The following is a 20,018-nucleotide window of genomic DNA, read 5'->3' as shown; positions in this document are numbered from 1 at the left end:
GATATTCTCGTCCCCACGAGTCCTCCTAACAGCAATCATACAAAATTCCCTTCCCCCAACCACAATTTCTCAAATTTTCAATTTTAAGCATAGATTTTAATCAACAAGTACAAACCCTATGTCATAATTTCTACCCTTAGTATTCACATCACAAATATCACTACCCCAACCCAATCAACACAACCCCAACTGATTTAATCATGGTAAAAACACACACCAAGTTCCCAATTTCTGTGCCTATTAAGTTAGGAGTCCTAGGTCCTATTTTCTAGAGATTTTTGAGCAGATTTTCCAAAATAAAAGAATACTTGAGCAAATATTGAAGAAAAACAAAGCAATTTTCGCAGACAACGGGCAGAGGTTTTCAGTTTTGAGTGGAGATGAGAATGGAGGGTTTTTGTTCTTTTAATTTGTGAAGGAAAGTGGAGAAATTAATGGGGAGTTATGGAGGAAATTATGGAGGGAGTTGTGGAGGTTGAAGAGTTTGAGTGGGGAGTATTTTACGCAGTGGGCATTCAAATAATATTCTCTGCCTGTTATTAAAAAAAAGGCGACTGTTCAGCCCTTTATTTTTTTCGAATTTTTTGGACCATGTCAATGACTCGTTAAAGCGTAAATATGACCCAGAAAAGTATAAAAATTGGTGACCTGTTGACGAGCACTTCGACGGCGTCGTCAAACGTGTCGACGATCTGTTGACATGCTCGTCGACTTACTTACCTGCAGAGTCGTAATTGCTAATTCTCAGAAGTTCAGCTCTGCATACCGTCATTGTACATTGACGGTCCGTCGACATGTCGATGGCCCGTCTTTGTGCTCTGGTGTACTTTTGCTGGTTTTTTCGAGTTTTAGTTCTTGCGCAGTCAACACCCATTAATTAAAACAAAAATAAAAGAAAAAAACTAAAACCTAAAGAAACAAAATTTGCAGAATTTTAAACTTGGATTGCCTCTCAAGAAGCGCTTGATTTAACGTCGCAGCACGATGGTGTTACCAATTTACTCTTGGTCGGGACTCGCCGAGTCAGCATTTGTTCCAAGGTGCTTCAACCGATATCGGTCAACACTTCTATCTCCCGCAATCATACCATGGTAGTGCTTCACCCTCTGCCCATTCACCTTAAATGTCCGAGTTTCATCTTCGGACTTCAATTCAATAGCTCCATAGGGTGAGACACTTACCACCTCAAAGGGACCGGACCACCATGATTTCAATTTGCTCGGTAGTAGTTTTAATCTAGAATTAAACAGCAGGACAAGATCACCATTGTAGAACTCCCACTTCAGGATCTTCTTGTCGTGATACTGCTTCATCCTCTCTTTGTATAACACTGCACTTTCATAGGCATGATTGCGGAACTCATCCATCTCGTTGAGTTGAAACAACCTGAGCTTGGTCGCTTCTTCACAATTCATATTCAATTTCTTCAAGGCCCATATTGCTTTATGTTCGAGTTCAACTGGCAGGTGACATGCTTTGCCAAAAACTAACTTGAAAGGCGAAGTCCCAATCAGAGTCTTGAAGGCAATCCGATAAGCCCATAGAGCATCATCGAGCTTGCGTGCCTAAACAGTTCTGTTTGCATTCACCGTCTTTGCTAAAATACTCTTTATCTCCCGATTAGAGACTTCAACTTGTTGTCACGCCCCAAAACCCACCCTAGACATAACCGGCATCCTACGTCATGAACAACATCGGAAGAACCTAAACAACACAATAATAATACTTGAACCCGCCAGGTTTAACATTCGCCTCCAACAGTTTATAAATTAAATGTAACAAATCATGAATATATGAATTAAATCAACGGAAGTCTTTATAAGTAAATAGTCATAAACGTGGCAAACACCCATTAAGTCGTACGAGACTTTGACAATCTACCCACAATTCTGACAACTATCTATGTAGCTTCTAAGAGATAAAACAATCATCTAACTTCGGGACGCAGCCCAAAAATCTAGAATAATAAATGAAACAGGAATTGTCCCACGAACAAGAATGTGGGCTCACCAAATCAACAACAGTAGCAAGTTCTCCTAAGCGTCGAGAGTATCACGAACCTGCTTTCTTACTCAGTGAGTGCCTCAGGATAACAAGTATTATAAAAATAAAATATAATAATACATAGAGAAATCAGTTCTGAAAGGATAGTATAAAAACAGTCATTCCACTTTGTGATTCTTAATATCGTTTGTTAAACAGTTTACAAAGCCATTAATCAATATAAAACAGGTATTCAGCATATGTATCGCGATAAGAATTATCAAAACCGATTACAAAGCCTTTTGTCAATTTATAACTTTCAATTATGCCTTTCAAATTGACCATGATTGTCAACAACAGTTCCATGAGAGAATAAGAATATCACACATGGGAATACAGGCCCAAGAATCAATCATATCGCGCATAGCGCACCACACTGGAACATATAATTCTCGGTGGCTATCCTTCCTCCTGAATAGCTAGGCATAAATCACACCGGACTATGTAGTACGCGGTGGCTATCCTTTCTCCCGAATAGCTAGGAATAAATCACACCCCGGGTAGCGAACCCAGCGGTGGCTGTCCATCCTCCCGAATAGCTAGGCATGAAGCATACCCCGGGTAGCGAACCCGGTAGTGGCCACTCTTCCTCCCGAATGGCTAGGCAATTACCACACTAGGATCCATAGTGGCTACCCTTCCTCCGGAGTAGCTAGGCTAAACATAACAACAAGGTTCATAGCATAGAAGCCGATTCATAATTTGTCTCAAGGTAGTCACACCATCAAATAGCATTAAAGCTCATTATGCCATTACAAAAATTCATAATTTCATAGATAATCATGAAAACGTTTCCACTTCTTTAAACAAGATTACTTTGTCATAGTTCCTTTGTAAAATCATCAATACCAACAATTAACCATCATCACTAAGCATCTCTCATAGAGGAAAACATTCATAATACCTTAAACATATATAGAGTTTGTTACAATCTAGGTTCAATGTGAGCTCGTCCCCTCACGCACATTAACCATTAATCAAATCATGTAATAGATTTCAAGAATGTAAAACCAATTCATCATATCATTCAAAACATGCTTTTATAAAGAATCAATGTTTTAAGAGAGTTTGTAAAAGAGACATATGAATTACCTTTATATTAAAAAAGGATTTTATTTTTTTAAAGAGACATACAAATCATCCTTATAGTCAAGAAAATAATTTTCAAAAGAGACATACATCCAAAATAAGGTTTTTAAAAGGGAGACATACCTAAATATGTTAAACAAAATTTAACAATTCACTTTCCTAATGAAGAACACCCAAACCCTAGCTTGAATCACTTTAGGAAGAATTATGCTGCAAACCCTAGGTTTTGATCACAAGAATCATGGGTTTGATGTTAGAATATCTTAGTAATGTTAAGGGTGTTCTTACCCTTGATTTGAAGACTTGGAGATATGATTTTCATCCTTAAGGTTTGGAAGGATGAAAAAAAATGGGAACAAAATAAGACCATACCCATTTTAAACCCAATTTTCTGCCAGAAACGGAGAAAATACGGCCTACAAGTATGTCCCGTACTTTGAAGTACGTCCCGTACTTGTAGCCCGTACTTAGGCTGCCAATACCAGTGAATAACGAAATAAGTACGTCCAAAGGACGTCCCGTACTTTAAAGTACGGCCCGTACTTTAAAGTACGACCCGTACTTTCTGGGCGTACTTTGGGCGAATTCTCCAACTTTTGTTCCCTTCAGTAAAACGGACATAACTTTTTGTACATAGCTTTTCTCGGGCTGGGTGACCTACCGTTGGAAAGCTATTTCAAAGATCCACAACTTTCATCAAGGAAGTTTTTTCCAAATTCGCAACAAATGTTCATAAAAATCGCCCAGAAGACAGACCTATCAAAACTTAGGCGAAGTTAAGAGCCCTTAAGAACTCCAATTGTTGGTTTGACTTCAAAACGACCATTTTCCACCCGAATTCATCAAGAATGGATTCATATAGATATACTATCATCTTAACACTAGATTTTTACACATTCACACCTAACTCGGATTTACGGGATGTTACACTTGTCCACTTGTCTGAGGATGATACGGGGTTGCAACCATATGCTTGACTTCATACTTCTCCATCAATCCCGCAAAGGCTTTATTGCAAAAGTAAGAATCACCATCACTGATTATCGCCCTTGGGGTACCAAAACGAGTAAAAATGTTTTTTTTTCAAGAATCCCATGACACTCTTGGCTTCATTATTAGGTAAAGCCACCGCTTCTACCCATTTAGAGACATAGTCAACAGCCTCCAAGATGTATTTCATTCCACAAGAGCTTACAAAATGACCCATAAAGTCAATTCCCCAAACATCGAACACCTTAACTTCCATTACAAAGTTCATAGGCATCTCTTGCCTCCTACCAATATTCCCCTGCCATTGGCACTGACAACAAGAACACACCATCAAGTTAGCATCATGAAAGAGAGTGGGCCAATAATAACCACATTCGTGAATCTTTGCTGCCGTCCTAGTACCACTATGATGTCCCCCAGCTGGAGAGTCGTGGCAAGCTTTTAAAATATCCAATACCTCACTCTCTGGAACACAACGCCGAATAATGTTATCAGCGCAAATTCTGAATAAGTACGGTTCATCCCAATAGTACTGATGAACATCCCACAAAAATTTCTTTTTCTGATACGATTTGATTTCGTCGGGAATGATACTAGTCACCAAGTAGTTAACAAAATCGGAAAACCAAGGTGCCACATGCATAGACAATGCCTACACTTGTTCATCCGGAAACGCATCTTCAATATCAAGTTCTTCTACTGGCACCCCAGTTTCCTCAAGCCTAGGGAGATAATCTGCGACCTGATTTTCGGATCCCTTTCGATCTTTTACCTCGAAATCAAACTCTTGTAACAAAAGGACCCAACGAATCAGTCGTGGCTTAGCTTCCTTATTTGCCATCAAATACTTCAACGCAACATGGTCAGTGTACACCACAACCTTGGACCCCAGCAAATAGGACTGAAACTTCTCAAAAGCATATACTATCGCAAGCAGCTCTTGCTCAGTCACCGTGTAGTTCATCTGCGCCGCATTAAGTGTCCTACTAGCATAGTAGATCGGGTGCATAATTTTATTGTGCCTCTGGCCAAGCATCGCACCTATCACGAAACCACTAGCATCACACATCAACTTAAAGGGCAAGGACGAATCCGGAGTAATAATCACAGGAGCAGTAGTGAGGCGCTCCTTTAATTCATCAAACGCCTTTCGGCACTTGTCATCAAACATAAACTTAGCCTCTTTTTCAAGAAGCTTGCACATCGGGTTAGCAGTCTTAGAGAAATCCTTGATGAAGCGCCTGTAGAATCCAGCATGTCCTAAGAAACTTCGAACACCTTTGATTGATATGAGTGGAGGAAGTTTTGCAATCACATCTATATTCACTTGATCGACCTCAAATCCATTTTTTCAGAGATTTTGTGACCGAGGACGATTCCTTCCTTCACCATAAAGTGGCACTTCTCTCAATTTAGCACGAGATTTGTCTCCTCACATCTTTTCAGCACTTGACCCAGATGGTTAAGACAATCATCAAATGAATCACCAAAATTCGAGAAATCATCCATAAATACCTCCAAGAAATCCTCTACCATGTCAGAAAAGATCGACACCATGCACCTCTGAAAAGTGTCTGGGGCATTGCACAGCCCAAAGGGCATTCGGCTGAACGCAAACCTCCCATAGGAACAAGTAAAAGTCGTCTTCTCTTGATCTTCTAAGGCAATATTGATCTGATTATAGCCCGAGTATCCATCTAGGAAGCAATAGTAAGACCTCCCAGCCAACCTATCCAGCATCTGATCAATGAAAGGCATGGGAAAATGGTCTTTACAAGTGGCAGTATTCAGCTTCCTATAGTCCATGCAAGCACTCCATCCAGTAACTATACGAGTGGGAATCAGCTCATTCTTTGCATTAGGCACCACAATGATACCTCATTTCTTTGGTACACATTGAACAAGGCTTACCCACTTGCTATCTGCAATCGGATACACTACCCCCGCATCTAACCACTTTATGATCTCCTTTTTCACGACCTCTTGCATGTTCTGGTTTAATCTCCGCTGATGCTCAACACTCGGCTTGCTGCCCTCCTCTAGCTAAATTTTATGCTCACAAATACCAGAAGGAATACCCCAAATGACTGCTATGGTCCAACCAATAGCACGTATGTACTCGTGCAAAATCTCCACTAAACGCTCAATCTATTCCTCAGTCAATAATGCTGAAATGATCACTGGCAATGTCTTGTTCGAACCAAGGAACTCATACCTAAAGTGTGCTGGGAGATGCTTAAGCTCAAGCTTTGGTGGCTCAACAATAGAAGGCTTAGCTGGTGGAGTAGTTCTATTTGCAAGACAAGATTAAGCTTTCTTGGGTGGCAAGTGTAAGAACCTAGGCCCTCAAGCGCGTTTATAGTTTCCACGTAGCCCTCCATCTCACAAGCATCAAAGTTCATTAGAACCGCAGCGAGAGCTTCTCTCAGACTTTCTTCTTCCATTTTATATTTGACAGCATCATCAATCCCATCAAACGAATCAATAACCGAGATTCTCTCATAAGCGCTTGGCAACTTCATCCCCTTGCTTGCTTGGAAAGTCAATTCTTCATCATTCACTCGGAACTTAATTTCATTCGTTTCAGAGTCCATAAGCGCTCTTCCTGTAGCAAGGAATAGTCTTCCCAAGATGATGGGAATATCTCTATCCACCGCACAATCCAGAATCACAAAATCATCAGGCAATATGAACTTACCCACTTTCACCAACACATCATCTATAACCCCAACTGGCTTCTTGATAGATTTGTCTGCTATCTGTAATAGCATAGAAGTCGGTCTAGGGGTCCCTAATCCGGATTGTTTGAAAATAGCAAGGGGCATCAAGTTGATACTCGCCCCATTATCACACAGAGCACGGGTGAATGCATGAAGCCCAATATTACACGGAATGGTAAACGCCCCTGGATCTCCCTTCTTTTGAACTGTGGTGGAAGCAATAATAGAACTCACACGATGAGTTAAATTCACTATCTCATGTTGAACAAACCTTTTCTTCGTAAGCAGTTCTTTCACAAACTTAGCAAATCTGGGCATCTCTTTGACAGCATCCAAGAATGGAAAATTCACTGTTAATTGCTTCAACTGATCATAGAACTTCTGACACTTAGCATCATTATTCTTCTTTGCCAACATTTAAGGAAAGAGAGGCTTTGCTTTGTATATCTGTGTCAAAGGGCAAAGAGCCCCTTTTATCGTGTGTTTCCCTGTATCAGCAACAACTTCTGGAATGTCAGCAACTTTTTCTTCACCACGGACTTCCTCATCAATAATAGGCACATCAGAATGCACCTCTTCTTCCTCAATAATCGGATCTAGATCAACCACCTTCTTGTCAGCACCTTGAATTATTTTACCACTCTTCGTGCTAATATCAAAAGTACGTTCCACGCCCCCACTATTCTTCGGGTTTGGAATAGTATCACTAGGGAGTCCTCCTTTTCTAACAGGATGCTGTTCTCTAAACAGATCACGCATCTGCTGTTTAAGATTCTGAATAGTTGTTGAATGAGATACCACCGTCTCTGATAGCCCAGATAATGTCTTTTCAGTGTTTGTTTGACTTGCCAATACTTTCTCAAGCATTGACTCCAACCTCGAACTACCTTGATCATTAGACTGCCCTTTTGGTGGAATGTAAGGGTTGGAACTTCTGTTCCCAAAATTACCGTTGTTGTTGTTGTATATCCCTTGGTTCGGTCCACCATAGTTGTTTTTTTAGTTCCCTTGGTTGCTGTTGTAGTTCCCTTGATTATATGACCCCTGCCCTTGTTGGGGTCTCCAGTATCTCTGAATTGGCCCAGGAATATCCCCTTTCGCTATGTAATCTGCATACTGAACATTCTCAATTGGTGGAGGGGGGCCCTCTTGATATGGACCCTCTAGGACTTGGTGCATTCCAGGTGGCATGCCAGAGATATCTTCACAAACGTTCACCTTCTTCGATTCCCTCTTATCAAGCCTCTTTGTCAGTAAAGAGAGACTAGTGGCCAATTGTGCCAATGTCTGCTACGTTTCCTGGCTATCCTTCACAATGTTTTGAATCAACGGGGTTCCAAGTGATAGCCCATCAGAATTACTTGAATGTCATACTTTGCTGTATGTAGTCAATCGATTAAGTATATCAGTAATAGTAGCATAGGACTTATTCATGAAACACCCGCTGGCAACATTATTGGCTATTGCTTGGGTCATAGGATCCAAACCTCTATAAAACTTCTCCTTCAAAATCTGTTTTGGAAAACCATGGTTTGGACTCCTATCCAAATATTCTTTGTACCACTCCCAAGCTTCAAAAAGTTGTTCCCTATTAAGTTGTTTGAACTCGTAAATCTGATCACGAATTTCAGCTCTTTTACTCGGGGGATACCACTTCCTGAGAAACACTTTGACCATCTCATCCCATGTAGCAATAGAGTTTCAGGGCAGCTTTATGAACCATTTTCTCACTTCTCCGCTAACGAATATTTAAAGAGTTTCAGCCAAACCCCTTCTTGAGTCACATCCCGCTAGATATGCTGAGAGCACACATCTAGAAAGTTTGTTATATGTTGGTGAGGGTCATCATCGACTGCATTCCGAAAGTATCCCTCTTGTTTAAGCATATGATAGAGGGAATTATCAAACTTGATAGTAGCAGTAGTCACCCTCAGATGAATGATTGCCGATGCAAAGTCTTTATCTGCTTCTGGTTCATCAGCAAAAACATTCTCGCTTGAAAGTTCGTTGTTGTCCATGATCACCTGGTTTACAAGGTAGCAAACAAGGTGTGTTGGAATATGACAAAGACTTTAAGAAGAGTACACACTATTTAGTAATTTCAAAACCGTATTCCCCGGCAACAGCGCCAAAATTAGATACGCTTAAATTACACCTATTAGTGGTATAATGCGCACGTTGCCAAATATAGTAACCAACGAGGTTGGTGTGAAAAGTTTACTAAACAAGTATTATACTAATCTTGCGGTCCTGATGTATTCCAGAAAAGGGTTTTATAGTTGTTTTGGTTTGTGGACTAATTTAAAGTGACTAGAAATTTAAATTTGTAAATCTATGGGTAAAAAGAACCAAGGTTGTGTCCCCGTCAGATAAAGTGTATGATCATGGGTATCGATCTTGATATACTTCTAATGGACTGTTTGTATGGATGCACTTAACCTTTGTGTGAATCTGAACTATTTCCCAATAAGAAAAGATTATTTCTTTCTATGCTTTTTCCAAAGATATGAAAGTATGCATGAAGAGCGGTTAATTATGCCAAGTAAATTCCTCTTATTCCTAAGTGAATTTATTAAATGAGGTTTAAAGCCATGAGTTCTTATTATTTGTTCTTACCTAACCCTAGCTATTTTCCCAAATCAACTAAAGTTTATGGCGTTAGCTAATATTTGCAACCACTAAGAATATGATGAAAACGAAGAACAAATTAACCCTAACAATCCATTATGCATATATCTTTCACGATCCCCAATCACAACACACCCATCCTTGGGTTCACAACCTTAGTAAAGGTGTTTAGTTACCTATGGCAACAAGAAAACAATAAAAGATTGAAGATTTCATAATTGAATTTTGTATTGAACTTACGAATAAAACTTGAAAGTAATGAATGTAATTGTCTGGAAATCTTCAAAAGCAATAGCAACTCAAAATTAATTACTACAAGTCTAAAACTCCAGGTGTCTTAAAAATAAAGCCTAAACAGGTATTTATACAAGTCAAACTCGGAATAATCAATCCCAGTCCTGTTCCAACTCGGCTTGCACTTCGACGGGTCGTCCTTGCACTTCGACGGTCGTCAACATGTTCGACGACCATAATGACAATCTGAGTATTCTTTTTCACTCTCAGGAACTCCACCGTCGAAGCACTTTGACGGACCGTCGATCATGTTGAAGGTGCAAGTCGACGATCTGATGATTTGTCACTTTGCAGGAACTTATCGACGAGGCAACTCTACGAACCGTCGAGCATGTTAACAGAACAGGTTGCTTATTTTCCTCATTTTTTTGCTTTCCGAGTATTCTAACTAGGGGTGGGCATGGTACGGTATTTGAAACTTCGGTTCGGTAACTTCGGTATTCGGTTTTTAAAAATACGATACCATTACCATACCAAATTAATTCGGTACGGTTCGGTATTTTTAAGTTCGGTTTCGGTATTTCACGGTACGGTAATTCGGTAACCATAGTTTATTTGACTTCCACTTACGTATATACTCATGTAATAAAGGATTATGACTTCGAGATTTCTCAATTATATTAAACTAACACCATACACAAATAGACGTATTTAAAAGAAAGTACAAGCAATTCTCTTCGTTAATCAATTGCACAACGGACATTTGAATCACGATAGAGTAGTCAAAGTTTCAAAGTCTAAACAACATTAGCCAAAATTAAGTATAATCTTCGGTCCTAAACAATTTTACACCAAAAATTTCATTCAGCAGCAGAGAGAATAGGCCATTTCCACCATTTCAAGTCTTAATGTATTGGAAAAATAGCAGAGACAAATTAAGGCTGCTTCTAGGCCTCAGCATATGTGAAAGACTAAAACCATGAAAATATTGGATAAAAAGTTAGCTTTGATGGTACAATTTTCTATTAGATACAAATTGGCATTAAATGAGATGTGATGTAATTTTTTATACGAAAACTAATCTATATATTTAGCAGTAGTAAATATAATATATATGGATTGTATATATGTAGTATAAACTTCGGTATGATATACGGTATTTCGGTATCCATTTTATAAATACCAAATACCATACCGAATACCAAAGAAAATTTAAATTCATACCAAATACCATAATACTAAAACCGCGGTATTAAAAACTTCAGTATCAGTATGGTATTCGGTATATACCATACCGTGCACAACACACAAAACACATCAAACTAACACAAACTTGCTCGAAAATAAGTAAAACTTAGAGTTAAAAAGCATTAGATGTGCCAAAATTCTCAGGACATCACACATCAAATTTCAAATAGTGCGTGCACTTTTATTTGGACTTGATGTGGCATATGCCAAGAGGCAAATTCACAAGCCAGGTTGGGCCAAAACGAATAATACATGTCAAGGGCTGGGCTATAACAAATAAGACTCTTCACTTTCTTCTCCTGATGAGTTATAGCATTTCATAGTTTTGATGATTTGACAAACGAGACAAGGACCAGGTCCTCCATCAGATCTCATGGGAGTACTGTACGGTACTTAACAGCTGTAAAGCTGTTGCACTGTTCAGGCAGAGCTGCAGCAGCACAGCTGTATGTATGCTAAAAGCTAAAAGCTCTTGAAAAGTCACCATCCATGGTCACATGTATCTCACATGCTCTCTACTCGGTCTCATAAATATACAACATGTTGGGATTATTTGACCTAACACTTGAAAAAAGGCAATATTTCTCTCAAGTGTGGCGGCCACCTTTCTCAAGGTGCCCACAAGAACAAGATCTCAACAATCAAAGGGACCAGCTCCTGCCACTGAAGACATCTGGAGTTCCTAGGATAGTTGAGTCTTGTTTTATATTCTTAATCTGTATTCCTACACTGCTTGTCAAGAAGCATCATAGTAGGATAGATTTCAATCTTTGTTACTTTGTTTTATTGGCTAGAGTTAGCTAAGTATCAGTCAAGTCATTGGCAAGAGTTAGTCAAGACTTGGAGCTTTGCAATAGAGTTATTGTAAAGGTGCTTACAATGGGTGTATTGTGAGGGTTAGGGATTAAGGGTTTAATTCCTAGGTTGCAATAGGTTGTAAGATTAAGTTGCTCGTTTTAGTGAAGTTGAAAATCCTACCGGGGTAGGTCATGGTTTTTAATCCCTTGAGCAAAGAGTTTTCCACGTAAATTACTTGCCTTATTTACTTTCTGTCATTATTTGTGAAAACATTTTAAGGACCAGGTCCCTTAGACTGTTTTAGTAAACTCTCAGGTTGTGAACTAGCAAAGTGTAAACCCTTGGGTTCTATTAATTGGTATTAGAGTAAGGACTTTCTAAAAGGGTAATACATAGAAAGGATCTTCTTATAGCCAGTTCACCCAACCTAGAGAAGGGAGAATCTAGCACAAGACCACCAAGATTCAATGTAGAATATTATGAATGGTGAAAGGCAAGAGTGCAGGGGGTTATAGAAATGAAGGACAACGATCCTATTCAAGATCTTGAGAGAGGAGAGTCAAAGAAAGATGAGAACCTAGTTCTCTGAGATGCTGAAGATGACTCAAAAATGACGACCTCAACATGGAGTAATTCACTCAAATATTCTAAGATATGGCTCGAAGAAACAGTGGGGTCCCAAAGAAAGGAATATTCAGCAGGAACTGCAACGAAAATAATTGTTTCCACAAGTGTGGAAAGCATAAACACCTCTCAAAGGAATGCCCTCCTCATAAACAGATTCATTACAAAAATCACACTGAAAATATAGCTGTATGGAACCAGGTCCCTGTCAAGAAAGCCAACAGAACAAATGATGCTTACCGCTTGGTGAAGCAAGCCATGGCTGCTAGCTAGAAAAGACTTCTTCAGCAAGTCTGAAGATGACCAAGGTGATACAACTATGATAGGTGTTATAATGAACCTGCATAACATGAATCTACATTTATACTCAGGGCAAGATCTGTTGCTGATAACGGTAATGAAAAAGTTGTCAATGACCTCATAATCCATGAGAAAAAAGTGAGATATCAAGGAAAATGCGAAGAAGTAAAAGAGGAAGACCAGGTTCCTAAAAACAATGCAAATTTTTTTGACACTCAAAAGGATCTGGAATGCTACTCTCAGAAAAAAGTTCATATCTTTTGCAGATCTCTTGATTAGTATCTATCATGGCTTGGCTGATGTGGTTAAGCAAGCTAGAAACAGTGGGGACTGCATCCACAGTGAATTCAAAGAAACAAGTTAAGGAAGAGACCAGAGAAAATGCCTTGGCAATCAATCAAATGAAGAAGTTAACTAACATTTCTCCTAGACTAAAACATGAGATCTGTGAGATTCATCTTGAGATTGAGAAAGAACTTGAAAAGGCTAAAGCAAATCTCATTGTTGAGCTTACAAAGAATAAGCTATGTTAGGAGAAGGTAAAACAGGCAAAGACAGATCTTGAGATGTCATATCTTTGGACATGGCCTTTTGGTAAAGATACCTCCGTCCGTAATCGATATGATAGGAGAAAGAGCTGTGTGAATGTTTTTTTAGTGCAACATAGTGGTAGTTCAAGGTTACAATCAAGATGGAATGTAGGACCTAGTTCTCTGTTATTCCTCAAAAGATAATTTTGATCTGGGTGGATATGCTAAAGCTGAATATATTGGATTCTTGGTAGCTAGGAAGAGCACATCTGGATTGTCACATTCTCTAAGCAACCTGAAGATTTCGTGTGCTGATTGACGGTTTGTTCTTTTTGTGTGGCAATACAAGTGCACTTAGTATCCAATACAACAACAAAAAAAAGGACTAAACACATTGATGATATACATCTTCCTATAAGGGATAATGATGAAAAGGGCATAATATGTATAGAGTTTTGCAAAGCAAGGGACCAATAACAGATGTCTTCACCAAGGCACTGAGCAGGGAACACTTTGGAAAGAAATCACTTGGAATTGGGCTTGATCAAGCTCGTTTAGCTGCTCCTCCTCAAAATTCCCTAAATTATTGGTTATGTAAAAAGAAAAAGTACAATGCTAAAAGTTTTTGTTTTGTGGCATCTAACTCACCTCTATACTATTACACGTATACACACATGGCATCTTCAGGACAACATAAGTGTTAGTGACATTGCATTTTCCAGAGTCTTTGCCTACTTCTTAAAAGATCGACAAGGAACCTGGTTCCTGTGACTCAAGTTAGCAGTCTCTTTAGCACACATGTTATTTAAACTGTCATAAAGGTGCAATGTTATTAAATTCCTCCTACCAAACTTTTAAAAATTGGAGCCCAAAACGATTCATATTCTTTGAGCAAACTAGGCGTGTAGGAAAAGTTTTTTTTTTTGTCAACCTATCAGAACCAGTTCCCTATATTCTCCAAAATTACTGTCTTTCTTCTCTCTCATTACTCATTTCATCTTCTATCTCTGTGTGTAACATTATCATCTTCGTGTCACTTGACTCCCCAATTAATCATGTCTCAAGAAAATTTCATCCCTTCAGTCATACCAGAAATGAACCTCTCTCCTCAATCTTTAGAAAATTTAACTCCACTAGACTCAAAATCGATGGAACACCCCCAATAGAACCTAATCCCACAGATCAAAACTCAGTCTCTCCACCAAAGTCTGTGGTCACTGGTCCCTCCAGAATCCGAAAGAGTCAAAACCCAAGGAAATTCGTCTCTTCCTCTATGACCATGATCAAAATGAAAAGACTGTTTCGGAAGAAAGCGGTCAAACTCTATTTATCTCAAAATTCTTCCAAAATACTAAGGATTTTGATGAGAAAGATGAGGGAGTAGAAGTATCAAGCCAAGCTGAGGCTACTAAGAATATGGGTATCAAAGATCAAAGCAGAGACACAGAGAAATCGAGTCCTACGGTCATGCATGAGACTACCAAGGTTGATGGTGATAAGAAATAAGAAAAGTTTGTTAATAATGGAGATTCTGAGGAAAGCTCTCTAAAATCAGGTAACTTCATTCCTCTAGTTAGCGATAAAAGTGTGGGAGATTCTGATCTTGTTGAAAATTTATCTGAAAAGAGGCTGGATGTAGAAAGTAAAAGGGAAAATATTGGTACTAGTTCTGGTGATACTGTGAATACTGTAGATGGTAGTCCAATGATTAAAGGAAAAATGTTCATGATCAAGAAACAGGGGATACTAATAAGGGACCTGGTCCGTTAACAAAAAATTTGGATATAGAAAACACTGTGAATATCCTGTCTATTATATTCGTACCATTAGGTGATCCTTTTCTTGAGAAGGAACTTGGTCCCTCTAATCTATCTCAGGAAGATATTGTTGATTCAGATGATAACGTTGCTTTGAAAACTCTATTCAGAAGGTCCTTGAATAGTGTAAAGCACCAAGGTAAAAGTGCAAGAAAGTACATCACTACTAAGCCACCCACCACTAGGAAAAGGAGCAAGGCTCAACGTGAGGCGACTCAAAAGGCTGGCAGAGACAAGAATATTAGAGGGAGGAGAAGAAGGGTAGTAAAGCGTGGTGTGATCGATGAGGCAGAGACAGTGAATGTGTCTGATGAAAAAGAAGTGGAATTATCTCAATGAAGGAGGAAAAAATCCAAAAATCAAAAGAAAGACAAAGGGAAGAAAGTTATGGAAAATGAGGTAGAAATTGATGTTGAAAAAGAGAAGAATGAGACTAGATTCTCTAGGAAACAAAAGAGAGGTGCTGGAGAGGAACCTGGTTCTATTAAGAATAGGAAAAACGTTAAGGATTTGGAATTGCAAAGGCAGGAAAATCTAAAAATGCAGAAAGTTCTACTTGGAAGAGTTTTTGACAATGATATTGCTGAAAATAAAGGGATGAAGGAGCTTCTAGAGATAGTTGAATTTAAAAAATGGGAGCATCTATTTGTTTCCCCTGCTCCAAGTGTTTTAGAGGATGAAGTTATTAAAATTTATGCTTATTTGATCTATAATGATGACTCAGCATTGGTCATGACTGTGAATGAGGTATAGTTTGAAATTGATGAAGCAAAGTTGGGTGCCATTCTTGGTGTTCCGACTAATGGTTTAAAAACGGTTTATGGGGAAGCTTCACTAGCCTTCAAAGAGGTGATAGTCAAAAGGGGTGTATCTGTGACTGGGAAGAGGCTTTATAAGAAGAAGCTTTAGCCTGAGTACCAATTTTTGTTTGAGTTGGTTAACAAAACACTACTTCTAAGGGCGAAAAGACGATGCATTGCCTCTGTCGAGGATCTGGTCCTCCTTGAAGCTTTAGCAAACTATCAATGCATTAGTTTACCAGCCATAATGATTGAACACATGATCAAGGTGGTTAATGCCAAAGAAGGAAAGCATAGTCTTCCATATGGCTTCTTCCAGACTAAAGTTTTTGACCAGTTCTATGTTAAGACAGGAAAAGCCACTATGGGGACTAAAAAGCAGATGTTCACGATAAGAACCTTGGAAGACTGTGAATGTGTGGAAAAGAAAGGAGGTATTGGCAGCAACTCAACCATCTCAAGTCTTGTTGAGGTGCAGGAGCGTGCTCTTACAGAAATTGAGAAGCTTCAAGTTGAGGTAGTTGTTTTGAAGAGACAACTGCTGCTAATGCTCAGGAACCTGGTCCCATCACAGAATTGACCACTGCTAATGCAAAGTTGAGAGCTGAGAACGAGGAGCTGAGAAACAAGTTGGATGAGCTACGTGATCAAATGATCCAGCATCAAAGAACAGCCCTCAAAGCTTTGTCTCGATAAATCCTTTCCAACCCCGGCCCTGTCCCTTTCTTGTCCTTTCCAAACCCTCTTTTATCTATCTTTTGTTATGATATTGATCGTTTTGACTCTTTAAATTATCATGTTTTGTGCTTTTATGGCTGCTTACTGCTGGATATGTTTAAGCGGTTATTGTTTTGTGCATTGTTTACTCTACTCTCTATGCCCTGATCTTGTTATGGCGTGTTGCCCAAGTGGCTCTGAGTTAATGCCACTAGACTTCTACTTACCAGTGTCTTTGTATTTCTCTTTTCGATGATGTCAAAAGGGGGAAGAGTGTGTGTTATGAGTTGTGCTTGTTAATGCATGAAGTGAAAGTGGAACGTGTAATCCTACCAACACAAATAGTGCATCACTCACAACCTGGTTCAAACTCTCCAACACGAAGTGAAAGTGGAAGGTGTAATCCTACCAATGCAAAACATTGCATTCTTAATCCATCTTATGCAAAAAAGGACCTCGTTCCGTCTATGATGGATATGGTACATAATGCTAAGGATCATGATCTCAGGGGAAAGCCCTAAAATATTGAATATTGCTTAACCAACTCCTTGTAGTTAGGAGTAAGAATGAAAATGTCACATGTTGTCTAAAGGCTAAATCAGCAAAGGGAACCTAGTTTTCCAAGTACTGATGAAAGATGCAACAACATATTGCTGAAGCTGACTATGTAAGGGTACCTAATCTTGATAGGGTGCAATGACACTGAGGGACATGTCCTCAGGGGGGAGTTCGTGGATACGAGCTGGTTGAATATTGCACAGTTGTGAAAAGTTCCAACACAAAGATTGAGGGTCTAGTACTCAGGGAGAAATTAGTCTCACAGGAACAAATGAAAAAGTTGCATCGTCCATCCTACCTGAGCTTACTATGAAGAAAAAACCTGGTCCTCATGGGGAATATCATTTACAAGTTTGTCATCATCAAAAAGGGAGAAATTGATGAGTTATAGCATGTCATAGTTTTGATGATTTGACAAACGAGACAAGGACCAGGTCCTCCATCTGATCCCATGAGAGTACTGCACGGTACTTAACAGCTGTAAAGCTACTACACTGTTCAGGCAGAACTGCAGCAGCACAGCTGTATGTATGCTAAAAGCTAAAAGCTCTTGAAAAGTCACCATCCATGGTCACATATTTCTCACATGCTTTCTACTTGGTCTCATATATATACAACATGTTGGGACTATTTGACCTAACACTTGAAAATCCAAAAAGGCAATATTTCTCTCAAGTGTGGCGGCCACCTTTCTCAAGGTGGCCACAAGAATAAGATCTCAACAATCAGAGGGACTAGTTCCTGCCACTGAAGACATCTGAAGTTCCTAGGATAGTTGAGTCTTGTTTCATGTTCTTAATTTGTATTCCTACACTGCTTGTCAAGAAGCATCATAGTAGGAAAGATTTCAATCTTTGTAACTTTGTTTTCTTGGCTAGAGTTAGCTAAGTATCAGTTAATTCATTGACTAGAGTCATTCTAGACTTGGAGCTTTGCAATAGAGTTATTGTAATGGTGCTTACAATGGGTGTATTGTAAGGGTTAGGGATTAAGAGTTTAATTCCTAGGTTGCAATAGGTTGTAATCTGAAGTTGCTCGTTTTAGTGAAGCTGGAAATCCTACTAGGGTAGGTTGTGGTTTTAGAATCCCTTGAGCAAGGAGTTTTCCACATAAATTACTTGCCTTATTTACTTCCTGTCATTATCTGTGAAAACAGTTTAAGGACCTGGTCCCTTAGACTATTTTAGTAAACTCTCAGGTTGTGAACTAGCAAAGTGTGAACCCTTGAGTTCTATCATCTCCCATTACACTTAATTACATCCAAATCCATTACACAATGACATTCCAAACAAGACACTCCTCTGGTATCATATGGTGTTTTTAGCTTTTATATTTAATCCAAAATAAATTATTTTTTACATAAACAAAAGGTATTAATTAGTTTTTTTTTCTTTTCATAGTTACCCTTATTTAGACAAGTGAATTTTTACATAATCACGAAATCATATTAAATTGGTATTATTTAATTAAAGGTAATTTAGTAAAAATACTTCTTACTTTGCAAGGGGTGAGTGATTTCTTACCATATAAATATGGACCGGATGGAGTATTAATTTACTTCCCGATTATTTTCAGTATATTGAATTGGTCTAAATTTGCTTAAAGTTAGGACGGTTATCCAGAGGAGTGGGCGTTCGGGCTATCAGATTGGATATAAAAATTTCGGTTTGGATTTTCAATTTTCGGATTGAAGAAATTACAATCAAATCCAATTCAAATAAGCTCGGATTGGATTGGATCTTTTAAGTTCGGTTTCAGATTAATCGGTTTAGATACTTTTGAGCCTTTAAGATGCCTACTTGTAACGAAATTCATGTGCTCCAGTTATCAAGTTACTTGTCTCAGCATAATATGAAACCATAGAACTAAAAACCAATGCAGTTAAGATACTTTCAGCATAAATTCAAAAGTAGATCTTCCTCTACTTCAACACAAGAATATTTTAAAGTGTGTGTTCCACGGAGGAAAATCTAGATCTTAATTGCTCTGTAATAGTAAGAACAGGGGAAAGAAAAGAATTTCTTGGATAACTTGAGCTAGTTCGATCACTTGGCACAGTGGCACTTGCCATGCAGAAAAGCATTTTAGGCAATGCAAGATAAAATAATTATAAGATTGTATCCAAATGTAAGAAAAACCCTATATTATATTTGATTTAGTAGAAAATTCTGCATTTGAACTTATTACTATAATGGGTAGGATTGTAACTCATAGGGTATTAATCTATTAGACCTTTTGAAATTGGATTTATTAGTATCATTGGCCTATTGGGCACATTTAATATGGGTAGAGTAGAATATAAGGTGTAAAAATTTCGATTTTTCGGATATCCAAATATCCATAGTACTAAATCCATATCAATCCGAAATCCTTAAATTTTAAAAATAAAATCCACAATCCAATCCATCATCCAAAAATCCAAAATATTCGGATTTCGGGTTGGCCCGAATTATGCCCACCCCTAGTTATCCATCACATATCTAGAGCCTGTTTGGATTGGCTTATTTTAGGTGCTTTTAAGTCAAAATAGTTTTAAGCACTTTTGTAGTATTGTTATTAAGCACTTATTTTTAAGGCAAAACAATAAAAATAAGCCAAAAGGTATAAGTTAGAATTCCTAACTTGTGGCTTTTAGCTTATATATAAGTTAAAAGCCATAAGCACATCCAAACGGTCCTAATGGTTAGAAACAATAGCGCTACCAGCACAAGCATTTAGTTCGTAATTTATATTTCCGTAACAGATTAATGCAAGGTAAAGTGGCTGATGGGGTTGAAAATGTGATACTTAATAAAATGAATAAATAAATAAAACTTATATATGAGTAAGCTTGAAATTATTTTACTTGTTCATTAAGTATCATAAACGTTTGATAAATGATAGAATTGAAGGTACCTAATATAATTAATTAATATAATGCTT

This window comes from Lycium barbarum, chromosome 6 (assembly GCF_019175385.1).
Source record: "Lycium barbarum isolate Lr01 chromosome 6, ASM1917538v2, whole genome shotgun sequence".
NCBI lineage: Eukaryota > Viridiplantae > Streptophyta > Magnoliopsida > Solanales > Solanaceae > Lycium > Lycium barbarum.
This window is presented reverse-complemented; position numbering follows the sequence as displayed.